This window comes from Siphateles boraxobius, unplaced genomic scaffold (genome assembly GCF_051911475.1).
Source record: "Siphateles boraxobius isolate OS27281-9 unplaced genomic scaffold, OSU_SipBor_1 11, whole genome shotgun sequence".
In the NCBI taxonomy this organism is placed as follows: domain Eukaryota; kingdom Metazoa; phylum Chordata; class Actinopteri; order Cypriniformes; family Leuciscidae; genus Siphateles; species Siphateles boraxobius.
Genome location: NW_027508711.1, coordinates 15,742,985 through 15,765,514, shown reverse-complemented (window position 1 = coordinate 15,765,514; position 22,530 = coordinate 15,742,985). Strand labels below are relative to the sequence as shown.

The 22,530-nt window shown below is 38.5% G+C and overlaps 1 protein-coding gene and 2 long non-coding RNA genes across 3 annotated transcripts in view; 1 reads left to right on the top strand and 2 right to left on the bottom strand.

The window, feature by feature from the left end:
- gabra3 (gamma-aminobutyric acid type A receptor subunit alpha3) overlaps window positions 1-22,530 on the top strand; it is a 725,881-nt gene that overhangs the window by 632,084 nt on the left and 71,267 nt on the right. The window lies entirely within an intron of this gene.
- LOC143704081 (uncharacterized) lies at window positions 8,165-8,562 on the bottom strand. The gene is made up of 2 exons (XR_013191512.1): window positions 8,296-8,562; window positions 8,165-8,227 (listed from the first exon to the last, which is right to left on the bottom strand). It is a non-coding gene; the product is annotated as an uncharacterized LOC143704081 (long non-coding RNA).
- LOC143704070 (uncharacterized) lies at window positions 8,578-9,223 on the bottom strand. Its single transcript, XR_013191511.1, has 3 exons — window positions 9,113-9,223; window positions 8,818-8,879; window positions 8,578-8,736 (listed from the first exon to the last, which is right to left on the bottom strand). It is a non-coding gene; the product is annotated as an uncharacterized LOC143704070 (long non-coding RNA).

Here is a 22,530-nt window from a genome sequence, read left to right as displayed (position 1 = left end):
TTAGCTATACACCTAGATTGTTCTTGTGCAATGGATAAGCTAAATTCCATGTGACAGAAAATAATGCCTTTTATGTTTCTCTTCCTGATACATGCACCCAACACCTTCTTGCATTCTTCAATAGACCATACTTTTTCTGGGTGAATACCAAATTTCTTTCTCAAATCCAATCTGACTGACTCAGTCACTATGGAGTCCATCTGTTCTCCTAACAGTGTTTTAAATTCGCTATCTGACCACAAAGGAGTAGCAAGACCACCTTTTTTAGTTGTGGAGATTAGTCTAGCACTTTTCTTAATCATTGGATTGGATTTCTTTGTTACCACACAAACAAACACTAAACTTCTCTGATCACAGAGGGTACGCTTGTTAACACAAATCAACTATTGTTAAACTTCCTTGTTACCAACACATCACAAACTATTAGTACGTTACGCTAATCTTCCCTAAAAGAAAAATGCAAAAGGATCTTTCAACTTCTTAACTTTTAGAGGATAAAACAAACAAAAACACTAAATCTTCTCTGATCAAAAGAGGCTACACTCGGTTAACACAGTTAACCTTCCTTGCCCAGAGCAAAGGGTAAGACACAAAATATTAGCACGTTACACTAATCTTCTCTAAAAGGAAATGCAAAGGATCTTTCACCTTCCTAACTTTTAGAGGATAAACACATCCCTGTTTGAACAGAGGTTCACCAATATTAACACGTAATGTTAACCTTCCCTAACTTTAGAGGATACCTTCTCTGGCAACGTAGAGGCTATACTTTCATCTTTAAAATAAACTTTTAAAGGGTAACTTTGTTAGCCAGACACTGCAGCTGTCTGATAACTGTTCTGCAACGGCGCAGAGATTTGTACTGGTCTTCAGTGGTTCTTTGAATAGAGTGAAACTCACCAAATCGTTGTTTATACGGAAAGGATTCCGTCTGGAACTCAGTCAAAAAAAGTTTGTTCTTTGTTGAGCTTTGAAGTTTCAGGATTCAGTTCTGGAACTCAGTCTTTGTTGAGTGGAGATTTCAGTTCTGGAACTCAGTCTTTGTTGAGTGGAGATTTCAGTTCTGGATTCAGGTAAGATTCTCTCTGGAATGCAGTCAGATCTTTGAGCTTGAATTCCAATCTGGATTCAGGTGAAGTTATTTCTATCCGGGTCACGGCACCATCTGTAGTGATCTTTTTCTTTGTAGAAAAGTTAGAAGCTGAGACCAGGAGACGGTGGAAGTTTTCCAAGCAGAAGTTCTTTATTGCTTGTCGGTAGCTGCAGTAATTCCAACATCGTCTAACTAAGGGAACTTTACATTGTAGTTTATATACATTTCAAGGGGGAGGGATTACATTGTGAGGAACAAAGCATGTAAATGAGCTGAAACATGAGAACAGAACGGTGCAGGACTTCTTTCACTGATATAAGAACTCCAAGACAAATGGTCTCAGTAATAAAATAGCAGGTGTTCAAACTTGCTCAGCATGACTCTTCACCCGGTAAAACAATGAGAACAGGAAAAGCCTAGCCTTCTCGTACTGAGATGGGACAGTCAGGAATATCCTGCTGGGAACCCCTACCGTTTGCAGAGATTTCCTGGTCTCATCATTTATAAACTTTCTCAATATAAAATACTATTGTATTGGAAATCTAAATTAAACATTTAAATAAAATTTGTAATCCTACACTAAGGTGCTCTAAATTGTTGCTAGGGCGTGGCTTAATAGCTTCACAATGATCCTGAGAGACTGATTGGTCATCTGAGTAAAATGAGCCCGTCCCCTTTTCTCTATGATACTGTGATCCAGAGCTATTTTCAATACTAAATCCCTATTCAATGTGTAGGATGGACCATTTCATGGGCCGTCCTACACCATAGTAAGTCAATGGGGCAACTTTGAGCAGCTCCTGCCCCCCAGGGTTGCAACTTTTACCCAATTGTGAGGTATGTTCTTACAGAGCCTGTCAGCCTCTTCAAATGTGGCAAATCACACGTTTCTGTGAAATCTGATTTCTGAGCTATGACTCGTCAAAGTTTGTTAAGTCTATGGGTTTTTTGGGCGCTTTTTTGACCCTGGGGCTATTACCGTACCCCCGATCTCATAAAAAATATGTAGCACACCTCTCCTCAATAAGCCGCACGATTTGACGCCTCTCTCAGGGGTCTGTGATGTCAGCATGTATTTTTTATTACATATTTACAGATAGTTACTATAGAGTTATTATAGAGTTCTTAAAATCTTTATTAACAAGTGCCTTTTGGTAGGCCTATGGCCTACGGTTGCTAGGGTGCTGTAATTGGTTGCTAGGGTGAGGCTATGAAGATTTTAGGCCATTACTTATTGGCTGCTTGATAATATAAATCCTCTGAGGGAGAGTGAGAGGGAGGGAAACGCAGGGGTGTCAGGCCCTTTGTGTCTGTGTGTTTGAACATTCCGCAATGTTAAGTCAATGGGACTACACTGGTCTCACGGTTCGGTTCGATTACGATTATCATGTCATCGATTCAGTTTAATTCGATATCTCGATGCATCGCGGTGCACTGCATCTGCAATTTAAATTTTTACTCCAAAAGTGATGTGTGCGTGCGCACGCGCGTGTTCGCCTGTTCGGGAAGTCGCACTGACAGAAACAGTGACATTCCAGTTTAAGTTTCAAGGGAGTAAAGCCTGTTTATGCCATTTAGTAAATGAAATTGTGTCAAATCAATTTTGTTGTAAAGAAATGTTAATTTAAAAGCAGCGCTCATTCATCAGTGTATAATGTTACCATAGAGATGCGCGCATCAACCGCCGCCAAGCCCGCTGTTGAAGGTAACGATCATCCATTTATAATCAAGCGTAACAACGCAGTATAATTGTAATTTGACCATCGGGTTCGGATACTTAAATCAGCTCTATGTGTGCGTGACATGAGCGCGCACAGCGCGTGTCTTCTCCAGGTCGTGCTTACCAGGTTGTTCATTAGAGCCGAAATGTGCCCAGAATAGATGTAGGCTTTTAAAGTATTCTGAGCATTTTTAATTACTCGCACCCGCGTCTCGCCTCCTCTGCCATTGTATGCTACCGCGACAAAGCACACACGCGACAAATGACGTGAGAAAAGCATCAGTATAACCGGTTATGGTCTATTACTGAACCGATACCGAATCGTCCTCGTCTGCATCGCGATGCATCTTAGAAACGATTAATTTCGACACCCCTACTTAAGATTGAGCCACTGTAGTCACTTGGACTATTTTAACGATGTCTTTAATAACTTTTCGAGGCCGGCAAGTAACATTTGTGGTGTGGAATTCACACTTCTCTGATTTGACATACAGTTGGTTCTCCAGCAGTCGAGACAGCACTGCTTTTACGTTTTGGATGTGTTGATCTTTGGTCTGAGTAAAGCCAGGTGCACACTGTATGATTCTTGCCAATATTTGGTCATTTGAGGCAAGTTCTATAAATCCTAAAAGATTAATCTGATCCAAGGCTAAAATTTTTAGTTTTTAATCAAAAAACAATAGGAGAAAAGAACCTGATGATATAATTAGTCCGACAACAACAAACCACCACTTACTTCACATATAAGCTTCTTTTTTTTCTTTTTTTTTTTTAAATCAAATTTTATCATTAATCAAAATTAATGCCTGTTTTAATATTATGTAATGCAACTCACAATCACCAAACGTGTCATAGATTGATGATTTAAAACTCTGGACGAGACTTTTTGTGTGCATCAGTTTTTAACGAGTCTTGACTACTGTACACTCTGACATCAATGACAACTGATATCAAAATTACATGACTTACAGTGGGGATCATGTTTGTACAGTCTGACAAGCAACATTCATTAAGGACTATTATAAATCATACAGTGTGCACCTGGCTTAATCAGAATGTCATCGATGTATGTGATGATGTATTTGTCAAAATATATATTGATGAAATTAAATTCAATTTATTAAATATTGGAACACTGCTGGTGGGTTGGCCAAGTCGTAGGGCAATGGTATTCAAATGGCAGACAGCGTTACGTTTCCGGACCCCGGGATAAAATTGTGCCATTTTTCCGTTTCTAAAGATCTGAAGAACTGCAGATGACACGTTATTTTAACAACAGTAGCAGAAACGTGATGAGCAGCAAAATGGATACTTTTGCTAAAACATTGCAAAAAATGAGAATGCCATAAATAAAATTATTTTTATCAGTCATACAGATGACTCTTCTGTTAATGACCAATAAACAATGTTATAAATTGTAAAATTATTTAGAGATGGCAAGGGAAGTCAAACTACCTAAATTAATAGTTAAATTACCTATTATGGACCTATTAAATAGACCTATTATGCCCCTTTTCACAAGATAATAAGTCTCTGATCTCCGAGTGTATATGTGAAGTTTTACATTTACATTTATGCATTTGGCAGACACTTTTATCCAAAACGACTTACATTGCATTTCAAGATAAACATTTTACATTCTTATCAGTTCTAACTCAATCTTATTTTCGCTCAAAATACCCAACAACTCATTTTTAAAGAATGTTAAAATTTCCACTTTTTGGGGTTGAGCAAAAACGCAATGTTTTTGTGTGTCGCTTTGAATGCAAACGAGCTGGTGCTCCCGGCCTCTTTCAAGAAGAGGGTCAAGCTTCAAGAGCTCATGCAACAACAACAAAACAGGACAATCTCATCCACTGAAAATGTCAGAAACTGTCACTAACAGCACTTACAGTGATTATCTGGAGTGAAACAGACGCTTCATCTTTTATGTGAAATACAATAAACTTCATAAAAATTCATCAATAAAGTATTGGCCATCATTCGGACGGGGTCCTCTACAACAGGCTTGTACTAATAGTGGATAAAAGCAATATGACAACATAAGTTATACATGTAAAATGATTTGCACAAAATAAAACTAATCCACTGCGCCTTCAATGACTCTGATGTCGGGGATAGACAAAGACTGTTGTGTTGACTCTTACATCTAACAACAAAACACCTGAATGGCTTACAAGACATTCTTGTAGCTACAGTTGCTCCGGCCTGGAGAAAATGGCGGACAGTGTACAACTTGCTCAGGGCGGGGTCCAGGGACGTCACTAGGATTGGAAAACAGGGGAGGCTTAGCCCCCAGGGTATTTGTAATTTGCGTTTGCAAAATCTTTGCACTCACATCTAGAGCTACACTTATGTCAACAACCAGTCAAGAAACTCAATGAATTGAAGCAGAGGTCTTCAATCCTGCTCCTGGAGAGCCACTGTCCTGCAGAGTTTAGTTCCAACCCTAATCAAACACACCTGAATCAGCTCATCAGGATCGCTTGAATATACAAAGGCAGGGGTTGCTGAAGGAGGTTGGAACTAAACTCTGCAGGACAGTGACCCTCCAGGAGCAGGATTGAAGACCTCTGAAAGGATACAATGGTAATAGCATTAACATTTGCCTATGACATTTAGTTTTCAGTGACAACAACATTCTATGGGGATTGATATTGTTTTAGAATATGCCTATTATAGAGATAGGTTATATTATTGGCAACTAAGAAAGAGGTTTGATTTGCTTGCTAAGTTAACCATTTCTTGTATTTTGTTTGTACACTCTAGCTAGACTACAGTTTGCCATAGCAAACCAAAATATCCTGTATCCCCTTTCCTTTACCCCAAGAAAACGTAGCAAAAGGTAAGCAGGTAATTAAAAACAACTTACAATTTCACTCTGTATCACAACACTTACCAATCTTCCTTTCACCATTAGCGTGTGTATCAGTGTGTGTGGGTGTGGGTGTGGGTGTGGGTGTGGGTGTGGGTGGATAGCGAGTTCAACTTCAGACCAAACTAGAGTAACGACGAGACGAGATGAATCCTCCAGTTACTTGCAGCGCTCCGGTCTGCAACGCTCTGAAAGCTGCGACAGTTCACACCAATGCAATGCACCATTGATAGCACAACGACTCGTTGTACTTCTGTCCAACTTCCGACTTTTCGGCTATTTTTTGTAGCTGGTTATATATAATTTGTTGCGTCTAATTCTAAATATGAATGAGGATACTCATTCCAATGAGGTTATTGATAAATGTAATTGTTATTATTGTTCTTATTATCATTTAGGGGGACTTATGAACATTTTGGGGTAGCTTCAGCCCCCCTAAAATAGGCCTAACAACGTCCCTGGCGGGGTCTATGCTAATACAGCATAGTCCGTCAGCAGTCGTGGGCGGGGCCTGTACAAAGTTATGTCACTTTGCAATAGGTTTGTACTGTGACACTGCTTAAGATTTATGGGGATTTAAAATAGGAGTCAGTAGATTTTTATTTTTATAGGGTGGTTGTGTATACACACAGCCAAAACACATTTATGTAAAATAATAATAATACATGTATGTTTAATATAAAACCATGTAAAAGTGAATTTTGCATAATAGGTCCCCTTTAACTTTTTGAACTCATGATGAGAGTTTTGATTACTAAAAACAAACCATGTACATAATTTAACAGTTTATTACAAAGTATAAAAAGTGCCATACTTTTCTTAAGAAGTAAACCCTGCACTATGTTTTTTCAGCCCCAAGGCCTTCTATGTGCCATACATGTAGGTGTCCTAATGTAAAAAAACAAACAAAAAAAACAAGCCTGATAAAACATCTGGGGCCTGTTCTTCGTACGTCGCTAACTCAGTTAGCTGGATTTGATTGTTGGCGATTTGGCATGATCTTGGATCGTTTGGTTCTTCGAAGCTCATCCTAGACTTGCTGTCATAGCAACAGGTGCGCCAAGTTGAACCTGCTCGCGAGCAGGCTTATTTCATGTAAACAGGATTAGATTGCGGCTTTATAAGTGGAGGTGATACGGGAAGTCTGTCGTAGCCATGTCTTGTCCATTTTTACGACAGCAACCTGTTGCGGAAGGTGCAAGGATAATTGGCAGAGCTTTTCGAATTAATCGCGTATTGCAGGATAGACAGGATCCTTTAGCGCAGCGCGACAGTGTAATTTTTTAGAGATATCGTTTTTCTCGTGAGGGTGTTATTTACATCATTAATTTGCTGGAACCACACATTAAATGTTCAACACGGAGGAGTTGGGCTTTGACAACTGCACAGACTGTGTGCATTGCCCTGAGATTCTTTGCGAGTGGCACGTTCCTTTACACTATTGGAGATGCAGAGAACTTAGTGAAAAGTGCTGTCTGTCGTGCCATTCGCAAAGTTTACTTGGCACTCAAGCAGATTTTAGGGGGTTTTGTGGTATTTCCAAGCCACTTAAGACCCCAGGTTGTAAAGCAGAATTTTTTTGCTATTGCAGGTACATTTATAATTGTTAATGACATGCAATCATGACCATGCCAAAAAGTATGACTAACAGTATGTGTCCTTCAGGCTTCCCTAACGTGATTGGTGCCATAGACTGCACACACGTCCCAACAAGGCCCCACCAGGGCCCAATGAAGGGGATTTTGTGAACCGAAAGGGTTCACAGTGTAAATGTGCAGGCAAGTTACTATTAAAATTTATAATATTCCAGATTAGTAATATATTACATAAAAAATGAATGTAATCAAAAAGTATGCATTTGACTGACTAAAATCTCTTAGATGGTGTGTGACTCTATGTTCCATATAACAAATGTGGAAGCAAAATGGCCAGGATCAGTGCATGACTCAAGAATTTTCAGAGAGTCACATTTATGCACATTATTTGAACGTGGTAAGGGAACTTATAAATGTCAAGCTCACAGTATTACACACACTTATGCTGAGCCTAACAAAACTGCATTTTTCCATTATACAGGGAATTTTGACGTTTTCCTGCTTGGTGACCGGGGCTATGCCTGCAGGCAGTACTTCATGACGCCATTCCCTGACCCAAACCCTGGACCACAAACCCGTTACAATGCAGCTCTAGCCAGGACAAGGGCACGCATTGAAATGACCTTTGGGCAACTAAAGGAAAGATTTCAGTGTCTGAAGGGTCTGAGGGTTGCACCTGACAGGGCCTGTGACATAATTGTTGCATGTGCCATATTGCATAACATTGCCACTATCAGAAAGGAGAGGACCCCTGTGGTGGGGGTGCAGCCTGATGATGACCTCCAGCCAGTGCACTTGGACCAACCTATTGGCAGAGCTGCACGGGACAGAATTGTTGAACACCATTTTTGAATGTGTAATAAAAGACAAGACAAAAATGCTTAGTTCCTGGAGTTTTATTTAAACAATTCTTTATAAAGAAAAGCCAGCAAGTCATCCTTTGCCTGCAATAAGAGATAGTTATGTAAAGTTAGCAATACTACTATGTGTCAAATGATGTATTAGCACTTACTCTGAAGGTCCTTTTGAAGCAACTCTATCTCTAGTGCAATTTTTCTCTTTTTCAAGTTGTCAAGTTCAATTTCTCCTCTTAATTTGTGTTTTTTCAGGTCAAAATACTCGATTTTTTGTTGAAGATGCCGTGCATATAGGGAACGGATGTCACCCTGTGTCATTTTGTGAAAGAAAAAGGGTCAAAACATGCCTCATGCAACAAAAGTAAAAAGTAAAAGTACAACACTGTCCACCTCTGTATCAGTTCTTTGTGCAGACTCTTCTGTAGGCCTTTCTGTAGGCCTTTCTGTAGGCCTTTCTGTAGGTGTGGACTCCTGCAACTCATATTGCAGACAGAAAGAATAGGTACACAAGTATATACAAATTAGTGTAAAGTTATTTATGCACTTACAGGTTCTTCCTCCAAAGGACAGTCATCTGAGAGGGTTTCTTCACTGTCCTGTGCAATGGAAATAAATGGGTATTACACAGTGTTGCACTTTCTTCCCTTTATGCAAGTTAGAAAAAGTACACAACTTACTGCATATGCTTCAGCCACCACTTGCTTGGGAACAGGTAAAAGTGTTGGTGTATTATGTAAAACTGCACAAAAGAGGGGAACAAAAAAAATTGTCATTACAATTAACTACACTGTAATAAATATAATGTGATCAATAACTCATGGCAATATATTTTATATTAACTAAAAGTTTAGAAGTTTTCACTTTCACAAACGGTTTAAATTACTGTACAAGCCATTTGGATTATACTTCATTTAATGCAGCAACAAATAATTTTACAGTGTACTAAGAGAATTGAAAACTCATTTAGCCTACCAGTAATAAAGGTGTTGCTGCTACTGGTCCCTGGCTTTGGGTCTGAGGAAGAGCTGCCCCCAGGGATGCCCTCCACAATGGGTCGGTTTTCATTCAACCCAAGGGCCAGCTCCTCTGTTTTTTTTTTTTTCAGCCTTTTTCTTGGTGGCTGTTATAAACAGACAAACACATTATTTAACAGTGGCTTTTAAAAAGAGGAAAAAATTGGCTTTTTAAAATAAAGACAGTATAAGAATTAAAGGCTACCATTTTGTAGAATATTCTTGTACTTCACTTTTACTTGTCCCCATGTTCTAGTGGGTCCCGCGGAGGCTCTGACATAAAAGAACAAAATAAATATGAAATTATTAAAATGCAAAAATACATACTGTAGAAAGTGATAGAAACATCTACCATGGAAAGCACTTAGCATTTAATTTGTCTGCTACTTTTTGCCAGCCCTCTCTCCTGGATTTTGCAGACTTCGAGGTGTTCCCTGTCGTTTTAATTAAAGATTCAAATTCGGCATAACCTTCCATTAAAAGCTCTTGTTCTCCTTGGGAGAAAAACTGGGCGCGTTCTTTGGCCATGCTGAACAGCCAATAGTAGCGTTGCTGATCATTGTTTCTACTATCGATACATATCCCCTTTTAACCCAGCGCATGAACGCGCAATTATCTCAGATAACTCAATCCAGCGATACTAATCATAAACAACAGGTGTGTTCGAAGAACCCAATTAGCCGTATCATGATTAGCACGATGATATCATCTTGGATGTCTCATTTGATCTCGAATGTTTTAAGCAACGTACGAAGAACGAGCCCCTGATCTTACCCTTTAATATACATATCTAGTTGGAAGAAATATGTACTTTTTTACGGGTAAATATTAGTTAAAAAATAAAATTATTTGGCATTACTACTTTGGCTCTTGGGGCTCAATATTTCCATCTTTGATGAATATTTTGAGTGTCTAGGAAATTTCTTTTACAAAGTACTATGGCTGGCCCTTAGTGCCCCGTAATGTACTTTCCCCAAAAAAGTCCTGTCCGGAACTCCGATGGGAAAAAAAGGAACTTTAATTGAATACCCCTGCCGTGGAGCATAACCTGATATACTCTCTAGTGCCTTCTACTGGTGAGAAAAGCTGTCTTCCATTTGTCCCCCTTCCGGATCATGATTAGGTTGTATGCACTTCTTAATTCTAGGTTTGTGAAGATTGTGGATTTGCTTAATTGCTCAAGGGCTGCGGGGACAAGAGGAAGTGGATATCTGTATTAAACCGTGATTGTGTTGACCCCTCGGTAGTCGATGCATGGATAGTGTACGCCATCTTTATTTTCAATAAAGAACCTGCAGCTGCTGGTGAAGTGGATGGATGAAACCTAAAGCAAGGGCCTCTTAATTGATATTTATATATATATATATATATATATATATGGTCAAATGTAATTTTGTCACCATATTGTGTGGTGGTGGTAGATCAAGCAAAGCTGCTGATAACTGTGTATGTACAACAGGCTTCACTCCTCAAATGACAGGCTGGCCCCTGGACTCTTGTGCCAATGCCAAAAGAACAGCTATGGGCAGCTTTGAGACAGTTTAAAATTGCTGGACCTTTGAGATGAATGGCTATTTATAGCAAGAAAGAGAATGATCGAAAGCAGAAGAAAGCACTCAGATGAAAGACAAATTGAAAACAAAGTGAAAACACTGGGGTCTATGCCTAAAGAGAAAGATGAAACTTTTTTTACTATTTGTTATAGTTAAAAGAAAGAAAAGAAAGAGCAGAGCAAGCAACAGACAAACAGATGAGACTATCCGGAAGAAAGAGAATATATTTTAAGGAAAGGAAAAGAGAATGATTAATGGAACAATAAATGGGTTGGTATTGAACATTGGCCTCATGATGAGAAATTGAACCATTGAGAACTCATCTCATTGGCTTTACCGCAGGGGTTGGCGGGGTCACATAGTCACAGCTGAAAAAGTGGTGTGATAGCAAGAGTGTGAGTGGTGCCTAACTACAGACATTATCTAACAGAACTCGCTCTACAGACCAACACTGATAATGGCTATTATACTGATTTTTTACTGTATTTCCACAGCAGATCGAGTTGGACACTGACCTCTGTGCTCTCTTAGGTTCACTTGTCTTGGAGCACGGAATGACATACAGATTGGGTTAATGTGATTTACCTTAGTGGGAAGACGGTCCTACACTGGCTGTTTGCTCTTTTGAAGTCTCACCACCACTGTTTAGAGTGGCTCAGAGTTCTGGTGATAGGGATAGTAGTAACATCTGATAACATATTCAGTTTGCTACATCAGTCAAATTATGTGATTTACTACAAAACTATTTACACAAAAATGGGCAAACAATTTTGTAGACTAACATTAAAGGAAGGACATATTTAGAGACCAGAATATCATTGGAAATTCGAATACTTGATTTTAAAAAAACGCTCAATTGCAATTTAGCCGTGTCGAGTAACAGGCAAAATACCGGAAGTGTCACATTCGACAGAGGAGGTTCCATGAACCACATTATTAGACCATTTTCTAAGGCTGCACAATGTATTAAAACCATTTTAAAAACACACTACAGCATAGATAATGCTATTGAGTGCTTAAATTATTTTCATGCGTGTAGGTTACGTGCTTCCCAGAGTGACTCCGTTCACAGATGCTACCACTGCCTCCACATGAACTGTTATCATTTAGATGTGTGGAGCATATGCTGTGTGTTTGGGTTGCTTATATCGTTCATTTGTGATTATAAATGATTCACCTTACAAATCTGATGTAAACAGTGATGGAAAGAGTACTGAAAAAAAAAACACTCACATAAAAGTACTACATTCCAAAAAAGTGTGAGTAGAGTAAAAAGTACTTTTCCAAAAAAATACTTGAGTAAGAGTAAAAAAGTAGCTTATTTAAAAGTACTCCTAAGTAGTGAGTACTGAGCTGCGGATTCTACCCCCTTACAATAAACACTGTGCACTACAATTAATACATTTAAAAAAACATTGTACACACTGTTATTCACATTATCTTTTGTTCTTTGTCAGAAAGATTGAAGAATATCTTTCATCTATCTTTTTAAAATGATTAGTATAAATAGAAAAAATATATCCAACCCATTACTCGATTACCAAAACAATCGTAAGTAACGGCCCTACAGCTGTGGTTGCAAGAACTTTACCGTGAAAAAATACATTCGCAGCATCAAGTTTTACAGATTGAACTATAAAAGCTATAATCTTAAAAACAGAGGTTGTAAAGAGAAAACATCTAGGTTACGACTGTAACCTCTGTTCCCTGAAACAGGGAACGAGACACTGCGTCGAGGACGTGAATCGGTGTAAAAGTAAAGTAAAGGACAAAATATGTGACCGGTCACGGAAACTAGGGACAGAAGTCGGTTCTGGTGCATTTTGAGTTATTCATAGATTCTGAAAGTGTAATCTCCAAGCTTTCCAACGATGTGTAACATGTGGAAATCTGATAATATTTGGAGAAGTTGTGGCCATTTGAAGCTAGGCACTTAAAAAAAGCTCAAAGATGAGAAAACGACCTCTAAAGATTGTGCAGTTCTCACCTGTCTCTGCTGCTGGGAGTGACAATAGGGCTCATTTACATCTCATTTAGATAAGCCATACCCCCTGTAAATAGGGTGACCAGACGTCCCGTTTTTCCCGGGACAGCCCCGTATTTCCACTCTAATTTTAGTGTCCCGACTTATTCTGAAAAAATCATGTTTTGTCCCTTATTTCATCGTTAATATATATATTTTTTTATATACAGTATAATAGGTTTCGTTTCCGAAAGGCTAAGTGAATATATATGTTACGTTCAAACCGTGTAGCGCGCGCATGACAGAGAGGGAGAGACCTTGTGTGTGTGTGCTTGTGTGCCTAATGAAGCGCATGTAAGACGCATTAATAGAGGGAATGCATTAACGTCACTTTCCCGCCGGAACACGCCCCCTCAGCTGGACTGAGTGGCAGAAGAGCAGCTGCGTGACTGGATTTAATAGGGGAAACTGCGAAAACGCAAGTAAAACAAACGATTATCAGTTTAAACTAAAGATTGGACTGAATATAGTGTTCCTTACAACTTACTAAAGATCCAGTGATCCATGGATATTAACATGCAGCCAGGAATCGTGTTTCCTGACATTTATATGTGCCTGATTTCGACACCAGGGAAATACATACAGCAAATTTGCCTGTGAATGCTTTATATAAATACAAAATAGGCAGGTCTAAATCCAGGTGATCACTTATCAATGTTATATATATCATCATATCGTCTAGAGACTTAAAACTTGTATAGTTTTTTGTCAGTGTTTATTTAAAAATGTCAAATTATACAGAATATACAGTGGTAAATATTTGATTGATGAGTTGTCACTGCAATATATAACAATACAATATATAGAGAATGATTTTACCACTAAATTCAGCATATTGACACAAAAAGGATAACTGCAAATCCACCTTTCGCTGCCTGGAGTCCAGTTGTTTCTATGAATTGCAGCGATCTATTTGCTTCTCTGTTCTGTAGCTTTAGGTAGTCTGTAAAAATATTCCTCATATTTCTTGTCAAATCTAGTTGTACAGTCAGTCTCAAAGCTCTTTCCCGTTTTAGACGCGTTTTGTGTGTTTTTCCGCAGCATTCACACTGAAAACCAATGCTGCCGCTCAGTCTTTTTGCCACTTGTGGGCGTAACTGCAGTCACTCCGGCCAACGGTGACGTCACGTGCATTCCCTCTATACGCATGCGTTCTGTATCTGTCCCGTATTCCACTCCGAGAAATCTGGTCACCCTACCTGTAAAGCTCCCCCCTGTGCTTTACAGCTTTTTTGCACTTCGAATGAGTGCACTTCTGCCGCACTAGGCGAAAAACAATTGTGCTGCCCCTCTATTTGCAACGTACCAGCAACAACACACAAAGACAATAATGCCATATAGCCTACATGTAACGCAAAACCAGCAACAACACACAAAGACCAATATGCCATATACATATAACGCAAAACCAGCAACAACACACAAAGACCAATATGCCATATACATATAACGCAAAACCAGCAACAACACACAAAGACCAATAAGCCATAGGCCTACATATAACGCAAATAGTGCGCAACGCTCGTGTGCCCAAAATGTCACCAATATTAAAGTTTATGCAGGAGGCAAATGCCTGCCATGACAGGAATTTTCCAAATAATCACATTTCACCTCCTCAAATTACTGTTGCAAATCTCTTTACACCACTTTCTTATGTGCGTATACACACACAAATGAAATGTCCGCAAACACATTATATCATCAGCAGGTTCAGCATCTTAAATAACGACTAAAGAGCAAATGAAGCTTAACTTACATTTCAGAAACGCGCACAGCGGGCCTTCATCGCAGCAAAGGTCTTAACTGCATCCTCTATTTCGATTCTCTGTGCCAGTTCATGTTCTGTGGAGATTGTTGCCAGTCCATTAATCTGTTCCCTGTTCAAAAAACGTTCCCCATTCAAAGCAATCGGGACGTCACATATGAAACAGCCAGCCACCGCTGTCAGCGAGCCGAGCCACCGTATTCAAGCACTGAGGGCGCGCGCGCCGCACCCATATGGAGCTAGAAATGTGTCTTTATTACATGTGAGAAAATAAATGATCTGAGAGAAGAAAAAAAAGTTTGAGAGAAAAAGTCATCACACTGATAGCAAAAAAGCATTTCATGAGAGAAAAAAGAATATTTGAGAGTAAAGGTTTTCATACCAATAGCAAAGAATAATATTTGAGACTAAAAAAAGGTTTGAGATAAAGTTTTTTCTCATAGAACATAAAAAAAATATAAATTTGAAATTTTTAAAATTATTTCTGAGAAAAAAAATCTCTCTCAAAATATTTTGAAAAAAAATCTCAAATATATATTTTTTGCTATCAGTGTGAAAACATTTTCTCTAAAAAAAAGTTTTTCTCTCAAAACGCTTTTCTTTGCTCTCGATGCAATTTTTTGCTCTCGTGTCAGGATTTTGCTTTAGCTGTGAAAATTGTGTCATGGGCGGGGCCATGTTCTTTTTTTTCCTATTGGAAAGTTCCTATTGGCCAGTCGGTTGAGCATCGTCCTGTCTTGGGAGTCGAACTGAATCATTACACCATCGTTCGCGTTCGGTTCACCTAGATAGATGCCTCCTCTGCCTTAGTTGAAGGCTAACATCCTCGGGCCAGGCCGGGCCTTTGATCTAGAGATGTGCACTCCCAACGCGGCGAGAGTGCGGCACGGGACTAGATTTGATGGCCGAGCACGGGCTGTAATGCACTCACTCTGTATGTGTGGGCTCCGGGAAAATAAATCGATTCGTGGGACTCCCGCAAACTAGAAATATCTATGAATAAAACATAAAAACGAATAATTTTTTATTCATCTGTTGCAGAAAAGCAACAAGAACAACTAAAACAAAATACAAAATACTAAGGATTTACAGGCCAGAGTTTCGTTTTATAACATGTTTGCAGCGTTGAGCGATGTAGCCAATCACAGACATATGTGCTGATTTCTTGAACGCAATGGCCAATCAGAAGCATTTAAGATAGACTCCCCTCACTGCTCAAAACGGACTTTTTGTTCAGTGCTGAATTCTGTATGCTGGCGAATCCTCTAATTATAACAAACAAAGTGTATATATTATGAAAGATTAATTGTGCAGTCAGCTTCATTGATAATAACAGAGATGTGTGAGATCGCGATGAACTGATGTCAGCTTTAGGAATTTTTAAGGGAGCGCACTTTCAATCATGCCAAACCAGAAAAGAGGAGGAGGAGGAGAAAGTAACATAGAAAGTAGTTGAGAACGTCAGTTGTAACGACCCACGTATTAAAATGGTCGGGTTTAAATGGGGCTCGGGCTCATAATTATAGTTAATGTGTCGGGCCGGGCTCGGACACAACGTGCATGGGCTAGGGTAGGGTCGGGCATGATTTTTTGGGCCCGATCTAAGCTCTAAGTTGAGCACGGACAATCCAATGTTTGGGTAAGATGCTGACAAACACAACTGGATGTTAGCTGGCTGAGCAAGTTCAGCATCACTGAAGATTAAACATTAAAGTATTGTATTGTGTATTATATTATTAGCTTGCTAGGTAAACTTGCATGAGTGCTATTTTTTAATGTTTAATCTTCAGTGATACTGAACTTGCTCAGCCAGCTACCCATCGATTTGTATGTGTGTCATCATCTTACCCAAACATTGGAGTGTCCGTGTTCAACTAAGGCAGAGACGGCATCTATCTAGGTGAACCGAACACGAAAAATGGTGAAATGATTCAGTTCGACTCCCAAGACAAGACGATGCTCATCCGACTGGCCAATAGGAACTTTCCAATAGGAAAAAAAGAACATGGCCCCGCCCATGACACAATTTTCACAGCTAAAGCAAAATCCTGACACGAGAGCAAAAAATTGCATCGAGAGCAAAGAAAAGCGTTTTGAGAGAAACACTTTTTTTTTAGAGAAAATGTTTTCACACTGATAGCAAAAAATATATATTTGAGATTTTTTTTCAAAGTATTTTGAGAGAGATTTTTTTCTCAGAAATAATAAAAAAAAAAAAATTTATATTTTTTTATGTTCTATGAGAAAATACTTTCTATCAAAACTTTTTTTAGTCTCAAATATTATTTTTTGCTATTGTATGAAAACTTTTTCTCTCAAATATTCTTTTTTCTCTCATGAAATGCTTTTTTGCTATCAGTGTGATAACTTTTTCTCTCAAACTTTTTTTTTTCTCTCAGATCATTTATTTTCTCGCATTTAATAAAGACACATTTCTAGCTCCATACACCCATACCTCCGGTTCAGTTTCCCGAGCCCACGAAGTGCGGCAAAAACATTTTCGGGGAACTGCCACGGTTCATTTCGTCTGCGACAATCTTTGCGGCATCCATCTTCATTGAATTTTGATATCAGAGAGAGCCGGCCAGAGCACAGCATAATAAGTAGCCATGCGGTTCACTTGGAGGGCGGGGGCAAAAGCGCCGGGCTATTCAGTATGGATATACCCACAGACAATGACACGCCACGCCCCTACTGCATGCTAGAATCTCCGAAAACAAGCCGATTTCAACCTCAAAATGTAAGCTTTTAAATATACCAATACTGCTATCTCAAACATGGAGAGGCATCTTCGTGATTTCAATTAACAGATTCTGCAAAAAATTTAAATTCACCAATTTTGAAAAAAAACTCTTCTTTCTCATTTTGCTCGAAAGTTGTGCTGCCGACTTGTGTCCCTGGTTTCTGTGACGGGTCACATATTTTAGTAAAGGACAAAAAAATTAAAGTAAAGGACAAAATAGTCCATTTTCATAAACTGCAGCTGAAACTGAGAACAGTACTGTTGTACTTCCTAATCCACATTTAGACAATTCCCACTGCCTCAAGTGACCGTCAGAATGACCGTCAGAAAAGAAAATGAACCACAATCATTATAAAAACTCGTTTGTCGTTCCACAGCTGATCCAAACCTCATAATAAATATTTCTTATTGTGATTACAAGTTTATCCATCAGGGGCCCGTACTTTGTACGTTGCATAAAACATCCGAGATCAAATGAGACATCCAAGATGATATCATCGTGCTAATCGTGATCCGGCTAATTGGGTTCTTTGAACACAGCTGTTGTTTATGATTAGTATTGCTGGATTAAGTTATCTGAGATAATTGCGCGCTCATGCGTTGGTTTAAAAGGGGATATGTATCGATAGTAGAAACATTGATCAGCAACACTGCTATTGGCTGTTCATCGTGGCCAAAGAGCGCACTCAGTTTTTCACCGCAGCAGAGCAAGAGTTATTGCTTGAAGGATATGCAGAATTTGAAAACTTAATTAAAAGTTTTAACCTCAAATGTGCAAAATCCAGGAGAGAGGGCTGGTAAAAAGTACAAAATTTACAGTTTAGTGACCATGTTAGATGTTTTTATCACTTAGCCTGTTACAGTAGGTGTAACGGAGGCCAGCTAGTAGTTGCTGTGCGAGTAAACCTCACTCCTCTGATCTCAATAGGCGCTCTGGCGACAGATGCTAGAGGCTGCAGTCTTTAGCCTCCTTGTTAGAGCGCCTGACTCTCATGCCGGAGACCCGGGTTCGAGGCCCGCTCGGAGCGGGTCGAGTGGGACCCGGGTGAAAGGGGTTACATAGGCATATACATTTTTGTATTTTAACATCTAAATAATGAATAACTTTGTTCATTGTTATGTCAGCCATCACCAACCCACTACTAGAACATGGGAACAAGTAAAAGTAAATTACTAGAATATTCTACTTAATGGTAATTTGTATTTATAAGGCACTGCTAATAAATGTTTGCATGTTTATAAAAGCAACCAAAAAAAAAGCTGAGAAAAAATGAAAAGAAAAACAAACAGGTGGTGGTCCTGCACCCCCACGTTATACCCAGGCAGAAGAGCTGGCCCTTGGGTTAAATGTGAACCGACCCATTGTGGAGGGCATCCCTGGGGGCCGCTCTTCCTCAGACCCAGAGGCCAGTCGCAGCAACACCTTCATTACTGGTAAATGAGCATTAAATGATCCTAGTGCACTGTAAAATAATTAGTTGCTGCATTAAATTAAGTAGGCCTATAAGCCCAATGGCTGTCCAGTCATATCAACTGTTAAACGTTGAGTAGTAATGAATTGCTTTGACTTGTGAAACAATTGTGAAACTACATGTAGTTAATGTAAAAAAAAAAAAGATGTTGCCATGAGTTATTGATCACATTTCCCTCCAGTGTACTTCATTGCAATGAAATTGTGTTTTCCTCTTTTGTGCAGTTTTAAACAATACACCAACACTTTTATCTGTTCCCTAAAAAGTGTTGGCTGAAGCATGTGCTGGAAGACTTTTTCTAACTTTACATCAAAGGGGAAGAAAGTACAACACTTTGTAATGCCCATTTTTCCCCAATACACAGGACAGTGAAGAAACCCACTCAGATGACTGTCTTTTGGATAAAGTATCTGTAAGTGCTTAAATAACTTTACTTCATTTACACTTGAGTAACCTATTATTTCTGAATGCAATATGAGTTGCAGGAGTCCACATCTACAGAAGAGTCTGCACAAAGCAGTGATACAGAGGTGGCCAGTGTTGTACTTATCCTTTTAATGTTTGTTGCATAAGGCTTGTGTTGACAGGTTTACCCCAAGTCCCCCTGCCCCACCACCCCACCCCTAGAAAATAGAGTATTTTGAAAAAAAACTTGACAACTTAAAGGAAAAAAAAACTGCCACTAGAGATAGAGTTGCTTCAAAGGAACTTCAGATTAAGTGCTAATATTATTTCACACAGAGTACTATTGCTGACCTTGCATAATATATCTTATTGCAGTCAAAATTTATTTTACAAAGAACAATTGAAATAAAACTAAAGTAACTAAAGTTGTCTTTAGTAACTGTCTTGTCTTTTATTAATTAAATGTTTTTTTGTTTTTTGTTTTATGGTGGCAAATGTTGTGTAATATGGCACATGCAATGTCACAGGCCCTGTCAGGTGCAATAGTTGGCCAAAGTTAATTTCATTGTGTGCCCTTGTCCTGGCTAGAGCTGCATTGTAACTGGTCAGGGAATGGGGTCATAAAACACCTGTTTGCCTTTGTGTATATAACACAGTGAGCTTGATATTTATATTTTTTCTTACCACATTCAAATAATGTGCGTAATGTGAATCTCTGGAAATTGAGTCATGCACAGATCCATTTTGCTTCCACATTTGTGATATGGAACATAGTCACACATCATCTAAGAGATTTTAGTCTGTCAACTGCCTTTTTTAAAAATTTGATGTATTAATAATATGGAATATTAAGAATCGCTATAGTAACTTGCCTACACATTTACATTGTGATCCCCCTTTCGGTTCACAGAATCCCCTTCACTGCACTGTGTGCGCAGTCTATGGCACCAATTACATTAGAGAAGTCTGAGGGACATACTGTGTCATATTAATCGGCATGGTCATGATTGCATGATCTTCATTCAAAATTATAATGTACCTGCGTTGGCAAAAAAACAAAACAAAAAAACTGCTATAGCCTACAAGGTTAACCTTGGGTCTTAAGTGGCTTGGAAATGCCACAAAACCCCCCTAAAAACTGCTTGATCGCCAGGTAAACTTTGCGAATGGCACAACAGACAGCACTTTTCAAGTTCTCCGCATCTCTGGATGAAAGAGCCAATCGCAAAGATTCTCAGGACAATGCACACAGTTTGTGCTGTTATTAAAGGCCAACTCCGACGAGTCGAACATTTAATGTGCGTTTCCCAAAAAATAATGATGTACACGACATCCTCACGAGTCTTGAGAAAAATTATATATCTAAAAAAAGTACACTATCGCGCTGCGTTTAAAGACTTCCCTTATCACCTCTGCTTATTAAGCCGCGATCTAATCCTGTTTACATGAAATAAGCCTGCTCGCGAGCAGGTTCAAGCTAGAACACCTGCTGCTATGACAGCAAGTCTAGCATGAGCTTCTAAGAACCAAACAATCCAAGATCATGCCAAATCGTCAACAATCAAATCCAGCTAACTGAGTTAGCGACGTAAATGTTATCCCTAATCTTATCTTCCTTGCAGTCATCTTTTTTTAAACTTTTGCATTCCATGCAATAAAGCTTTTAACCAACTTTTCCTTCACTGCTGGGGTCCTGACAATTTTTTTTTCGTTAGCCTTTTTTTTATTTTATCGGTCTGTAATTGCCTTGCAAATGGCACTGGAGACCTCTATGGATCTCCTACTTGGTGAAAGATATTTTGAGAAGAAAAATCAAAGACCATAGTGGAAACTATAATAATCTGCATTAATCCAACGGAGCCAATCAATCCGTTGACATCACAGTTTGTAGTACTGCAAGCTATAACAAAACTTAAAAAACACTTAAATGGTTAAATTTATCATATTTGTTATATAAATTTTGATTAGAGTGGAAATCCATTTACTAAATGTTTCTGTCAGGGTTGGTTGAAGGGATGAGGCGAGGACTCAGGTGCAGAAAACAATGGGCTTTTTATTAATAATTAAAATAAAATAAAAACGAACAAAAACTACCCAGAAGGGGAAAACAGGATCGACTTGACAGGAAAACACACAGAGGGAACATTCAATGACGAACTGGCACAGGACTATTTCTTATTCTGTTTTTCTATTGGCAGGAGTCATCTAACAATTGAGGTGAATATCCGCCACCTGCTGTACTGAAGTGAGGACCAGAGATTTGTGTTTTCTTATGAAGACTAAAAAATATATATATATATTTTCATTAATCCAGTTAAATACATAATACACAATAAATACAGCTTTATTTATCTGTTTCATTAATATATTCTTAAGATTTAACATACTCACCCCATATTTTTTAACTCATCTCTTAACCTTGTTCTAACTGATGTCCTCCACTGACTCTTCTTCCATTCCACAATCACACATAGACCTGAAGGATGCTTTCTCAATAAATACGTTGTTTTATTTAACCCAGCATGTCCTAGCCTTATCCTTGATATTATGGTTTGCTCTCTGGAAGTTCTTCCTTTTGATTAAATGTTTTATCCTGTATAAATGACGTCCTTTACATTCTTCATCCCATTGTTTTTGCCATTTATCTGTTATATTAATAAATATTATTGTTTTAATTTCTGCTATATTTCTTTAGTATATGATATAGCTTGCTTTGCTAAAACATATGCAGTCTCATTCCCCTCAATTCCCCTATGGGCTAGAATCCACATAAATCTAACTCGTATTTCTATATGGTTTCATCTGTATTGAGATTCATACATTTCATAAACAATATCAGGTTTGTTATGAAATAATAAAGACTCCAAAGACACCAAAGCTGATAAACTATCTGAGCATATTACTGCCATTTTAAAAGTATTATGTTCTACCCATTGTAATGCCTTTAAAATAGCTAACATCTCAACTGTAAATACTGTTAAATGATCCGATATCATTCCAGATTTGAAGATAAATATTAGCGAAATAACAAATGCAAAGCCAGTATTTCCACTCTTAGATTCCTTAGATCCATCAGTAAAAATCGCAATAAAAAAAAACGTATGCATTGTTCTCAATCTTTCATCTACTATATCTGCCTAATTTCCTTTCCCTTTCCCAAGATTTCATCTTGTATATGTAAATCTAAAATAATTGGGGGAAACATCCAAGGTGGTGCCATTGGATAAGGAACTGAAGGACTATACTTTTTCTCTTGTAGTCAAGTCACATTTATTTATATAGCGCTTTTTACAATACAGATTGTTTCAAAGCAGTTTAACAGAGATAACAGGAAAATAATGCAAATAAGTTTGTCTCCAGAAGAAAATAGCGTCACAGTCCAGATTAAGTAAGTTCAGTGATGTTTCATTTAAAAA